General features: G+C 38.1%; 1 protein-coding gene across 2 annotated transcripts in view; it reads right to left on the reverse strand.

Moving 5' to 3' along the window:
* The window catches only part of LOC122942310 (agouti-signaling protein-like), a 285062-nt gene extending 281011 nt beyond the window's left edge, over nucleotides 1–4051 (reverse strand). For both annotated transcript variants that reach the window (XM_044299846.1, XM_044299852.1), the window contains exon 1: nucleotides 3876–4051. The gene's annotated coding sequence lies outside the window, so the exon portion shown is untranslated. The remainder of the gene's footprint in view (nucleotides 1–3875) is intronic.
* Between the last annotated feature and the right edge of the window lie 1949 nt (nucleotides 4052–6000).

Below are 6000 nucleotides of genomic sequence, written 5' to 3' on the forward strand. Positions count from 1 at the left end.
ACAAGCCAAAAAATGCTTTAGAACATATAACTGCACCACACAAGGGCAAATACGACACATAAATATTTCCTTGTAATAAACTCTGTTAATGCCTGTGTCAAACAGCACTTGTACCCTAATAAGAACAGTTTACTGGAATTACAGAGCTGTGTAATGGCAATTTGAATCCCCCGTCAGTGCAGCAAGGTGTAATCGGATTGTTCTTTACCCAGGCTGTCACCTGCCCGAATGAACCCGTTCAACATAAATGCTATGGAATGATTCCTTATGCAAGTGCAACCAGCCTGCAGTGTAACAATAAACTGCACTGTGATACATACAAGACACAGGGAGTACAAAAATTTACAAGACACGGTTCAAACACTTGCACACGACCGTGGTTTGGTTCCGCATCCGAGCCACATTTTTTGCGGCTCGGGTGCTGACCCATTCAATTCAATGGGGCCACAAAAGATGCGGACAGCACTCCATGTGCTGTCTGCATCCGTTGCTCGGTTCCATGGCCCCCGCAAAAATTATAGCTCATGTCCTATTCTTGTCCGTTTTGCGGACAAGAATAGGTATTTCTATAATGGGCCATCTGTTCCGTTCCGCAAATTGCGGAAGGCACACAGGCAGCATCCATATTTTGTGGAACCGCAATTTGTGGACAGCAAAACACTGTACGGTTGTGTGCAAGAGGCCTAAGGCCGCAGCCAGCGTGCAGCACCCAAGCAACTAGCATACACGGATAACGGCCAGCAGCCAGTACACAAGAGCACATGCAGCCAGCCTGCATGGCAACAAGTGTCACAGTGAACTGCACTGGGACACTGGGCCTCTGCAAATAGCCAATGGCCTAGCCTAAGGCCACTTAATGACTGCCATAATAAGGTGTATTGGTGGTCACAAATGGGAAAAAGCACTATAAAACATAATAAAATATGAATCTATACAAACCTCCAAAAATAACAGTTTTGTGTAAAAAATAACTGGAATATACTGAACCTTCAACTAAGTCCTCTTTCACACGACCGTATGGCTTTTTCAGTGTTTTGCGGACCGTTTTCACGGATCCGTTGTTCCGTTTTTTGTTTCCGTTGTGTTTCCGTTTCTGTTCCTTTTTTCCGTATGACATATACATTATACAGTAATTACATAGAAAAAAATTGGGCTGGGCATAACATTTTCAATAGATGGTTCCGCAAAAACGAAACAGATTCGGAAGACATACGGATGCATTTGCAGACCCTATTGACTTGAATGGAGCCACGGAGCATGATTAGGGGGCAATAATAGGACATGCTCTATCTTTCAACGGAATGGAAAAACGGAAATACGTAAACGGAATGCATACGGAGTACATTCCTTTTTTTTGCGTTTTTCCGTATGGCATATACAGTATACAGTAATTACATAGAACAAATTGGGCTGGGCATAACATTTTCAATAGATGGTTCCGCAAAAAACGGAACGGATACGGAAGACATACGGATGCATTTCCGTATGCATTCCGGTTTTTTAGCGGACCCATTGACTTTAATGGAACCACGGAACGTGATTTGCGCCCAAATATAGGACATGTTCTATCTTTCAACGGAACAGAAAAACTGAAATACGGAAACGGAATGCTCACGGAGCAAAACGAAAACAAAAAACGGTAGTGTGAAAGAGGCCTTAGGGTGGGTTCACACTAGCGTTAGGGATTCCGTTATGGCTGTGTTATAACGGAAAATAAACGGAATCCATAAGACAGAAGGACAGATCCGTTCTTCTGCCCATAGACTTGTATTATGACGGAAAGCTAAACGGAAGCCTTTAAAAGGCATTCCGTTTGCTTTCTGTCCTAAAAGTCTATGGGAATCAAAACAGATCCGTCTGGGCCCCGTTATGCAAGACGGAAAACAAAGTTCTGTCGACAGGACTTTGTTTTCCGTCTTGCATTACGGGACCCAGGCGGATCCGTTATGCTTTCCCATATACTTCTATTAGGACGGAAAGCAAACGGAATGCCTTCCGTTTTGCATTCTGTCTGGTCATTCCGTTATATTCCGTTATAACCATGTTATAACGGAAAGCCATAACGGAATCCCTAATGCTAGTGTGAACCCACCCTTACTGTGACGTGTATGTGTGTATATAAATATCTCATATATATATTAGATATATATATTATATATATATATATATATATATATGTATATATATATATTAGATATATAATTTATTTTTATATTTATTTATACTTTCAAATCACCATGTTAAGTATTTTACTTCATTTTATTTCTAGAACTTTAAATTCAGTGAGCAGGTTGTGATACAACATCGTCTTTTCTTTTTCTCTCACTCTTAAACAACATAAAACAACGAGGGATCGTGCTACAACAAACCAGCTCCTAATTGTTGAACCCTAAATACACACTCAAACCGTACAGATTGTTTAGTCACTTTGCATTACAGAAGAAACAAAAATTGCTAAATCTCTTGTTTCATTTACTTTGGATTCCTAATCCACAGGTTATATAACATGTCAACAAATATTGGAGGATCTACAACCTTTACATAGGTAAAGGAATGTGGTGGGATTCAAACCCTATTAAAGCTGCCAACATTAGTGCCTACAGATGCTGAGACTGTAATAGTTTTTATGTTTTTTTTCTCACTCTTCTTACTTATACATTCTCTGGCTTCTTTTCTTTAAAAAAAATAGCAATAAACACACTTGACATAATTTTTTGCATTGTTTTTCTTTTTATCCAGACTAAAGTTTTTTTTTTTTTATTATATTTAAAGCATGTAATTATTTTATTATGTTAATATTATGATTCACATCGTAAAATGCTAGAAAAAGTTAATACTAGAAATCAGATGTCAAACATTTGTATTTTTTAAATTTCATAGTCCTTTAAAAAAAATGCCATTTACTGTAGTCAAGGCTAATAACTGTCTAAAAGCTTACATAAACATATATGTTTACATTAACATACTTGAATCTTTTGAATTTATTTGAAACATATACCTATTTCTTTATACATGATAGCTGGCTTCTAAAAAAAAAAAAAGAAAGAAAGAAACACAAAGATGTAAAACCAGAACACAAAAGCTGCAAAGTAAAATGTAAACTATTTGGGTGCCTTCACACGAGGTAGATTTTGTGGCAGAAGATTGACGACTAAAAATCCGTTCTATTCATTGGAATGGGGCAGCATGCACATGGATTTCTGCAAGCCCCATTAAGGTGAATGGAACAGATTTTCAGTCGCAAAATTTTCAGACACAAATTCTGCCGTCTGTGAAGGCACCCTTTATGTACTGTGTATTTTAAATTGTTTTAAAACAATTTGTAACCTTTTTTAACTTGATTAATATAAAATCTAAATATGTTTCATGTATGTGTAGCTATTCAACAACTGAATATGGGAAAAATGTATAATAATGTTAAATTCTAGTCCCATATGTTTAAGTGTTTAGCTGCTGTGTCTTCTTATCATCAGAATTTACTTTAATAACCCTCTATCAAGCAATTTATTTGCAATGTTTGAACGATCCCGAAATATTCCTTTAGAAAATGAAACCTTTCCATGTGTAGCTGTTTAGTAAACTCCTGCCATTTGGTTGCCTTTGAAACTGACAATTGAAGCAAAGTCCATGCCTAAGATGGTAGCTGATGACAATACCCTTTAATATCATTCAGCTGAACCAAATTTGCGTTTCTGTTCGTCTTTCTCACGCAAGTCGTATGATGTTTTGCAGTTAAGCAATAACCACTTTCATCCCAATTGACGGGAAAAAAATTTGCCTCTTAAGGTTAAGTGCATTACACAAGGTTGTAAAAAGGTTATTTTAATTCTGCCATAGAGGCTTCAAGACTAATGAGCAAGAGTCAAGACACCTACCTGATACAATACTGGACACAACCAGATCTGCTTTCTCTTTTCTGAAACTTGAGAAACTCGAAGAGAAAGAGGGAAAAAAATAAAATCTGAAAGCAATTTTGAAAAATAGGAGTAAAATGAAAGAAGTGTAGGTACGGCAGTAAAAATGATGGAAAATGTCGAATTCTCCCAGTCCTCTCTCTTCTCTGCTTAACAACAAAATGCACTTTTTTTTTCTCAAGGAGAGGATTTACATTACGTCTTGCCTGTAGGCTGGAGGGGAATGTCAGATGCTCCTCTGAGACCAGTTTACAAGTTGTTTTTAGAAGTGATTCAATATATTTCTAATAACACAAAATCTACTAGGTTTAACAGGATAAAAGGATTCAAGTAAAATAAGCCTTTGAGAGTTGATAGAATAAGTATGTACAAAATTGCAATTAGTCCACCCTAGTAACAAATTACAGTAGCTCCAAGGAAGGGCGCTATCAGATGTTCTGGCCATGCACGGCCATTGCACAGACAAGCAATAGCCAGGAGCCATGACTGCATACAGACTGCATACAGACCAGCCATGCGGTGGAGGAAACATCTGGCAGCAACCTAAATGGCTCTGTATGAGGCCTCATGCACACGACCATTCATTTTTTTGCGGTCCGTAGACATGCCTATTCTTGTCCGCAAAACGGATAAGAATAAGACATGGTATATTTTTTTGCGGGGCCACGGAACGGAGCAACACGGAGTGCTGTCCGCATATTTTGCGGCCCCATTGAAGTGAATTTATCCGCACCCGAGCCGCAAAAACTGTGACTCAGATGTGGACCCGAACAACCGTCATGTGCATGAGGCCTAAAGGGATTGGATTACATAAAATAGGCTGAATTAATCAGGATTGGAAACAATGTTGCTTTTTTGCATATGTCCCGGTAAACCTCCAGCCACTCCCTGCCAGGCATAATGCAGTGGGTGTCAGCTTTTCCAGTACAGTGTTCCTGTAGGTTACTGGAGTCTGTGATGAAATTTATGCAGTTTGAATTTAATCGTTACAGGCAGAAAATTAATTTTTTAGATGACAATTAGAGATTAACAAGTCCCTCTCCTGAAACAGACGACTGGTTAAATTTGCGTTCCATTCAATATTATTTGAATTGAAAGTACCCCAATTGACTTGAAAATTTGTGTATGAAAGTCTGAAGTCTCCAAGGACTCTTCAGATATTTTTTCTTTCTTGTCTCTCACTTCAGATCCACCTCGAATTTTTACAAAGTTTGGGGTCAAATACGATTAATTTACTATCAATTCGCTTATCTCTAATCACAATAGAAAATAGTAGGGTGAACACATGTTGTTTATAAGTTTGTCCAAAAGCATATTTTTTGAAAGCCTACTTGCTTCTTTTTATACTTTCCATAGCATACTTTACCAGTTTATTTTATGCATTGAAATATGAATTGTGTCATCCAGTTTTATTGTTAGAATTCCCTGTAAACATTAAAGGGGTTATCTAATCAAGACAAACTATTTCCATATGATCTACTAGGGCATATGAGCACCATAAAAGGGATGTTGCAAAATCTAAACCATTCTCTATTAGGCCTCATGTACACAACTGTGTCTGTTTTGCAGGCCACAAACCACAGATCCATGATTCTGCATTTCTGTTCATTGTGCTTCATTGGTGCTTCAGCATCCATTCTGCAAGTGTACAGAATATGGCGTCATTGTCTTAAATTTTTTGCAGACAGCAAAAAAAAAAAAAACACATGGAGGAATTTGACACAATTTTTGCCCAAACCCCTTTGTTACACCTATAGAATAGTCACTTGTTTGCTCCAGCACCATTTTCTACTGCTTTCAGTGTGAAGAGCTCAGTTAGATTCACATTAGCGTTATGTATTCCGTTATGGCTTTCCATTATAACATGGTTACAACGTAAAATAACGGAATCCATAAGACGGAAGTCAAAACGGAAGCCTTCATAACATAATACAAGTCTATGGGCAGCAGAACGGATCCGATCTGGTTTCCATTAGGCAGGAGTCCAGTCCTGCATACTGAAAACAGGGACGGATCCATTCAGGGCTGTCTTTAACCACTTCAACCCCGCTAGCTGAAACCCCCTTAATGACCAGGCCACTTTTTA

This window comes from Bufo gargarizans, chromosome 6 (assembly GCF_014858855.1).
Source record: "Bufo gargarizans isolate SCDJY-AF-19 chromosome 6, ASM1485885v1, whole genome shotgun sequence".
NCBI lineage: Eukaryota > Metazoa > Chordata > Amphibia > Anura > Bufonidae > Bufo > Bufo gargarizans.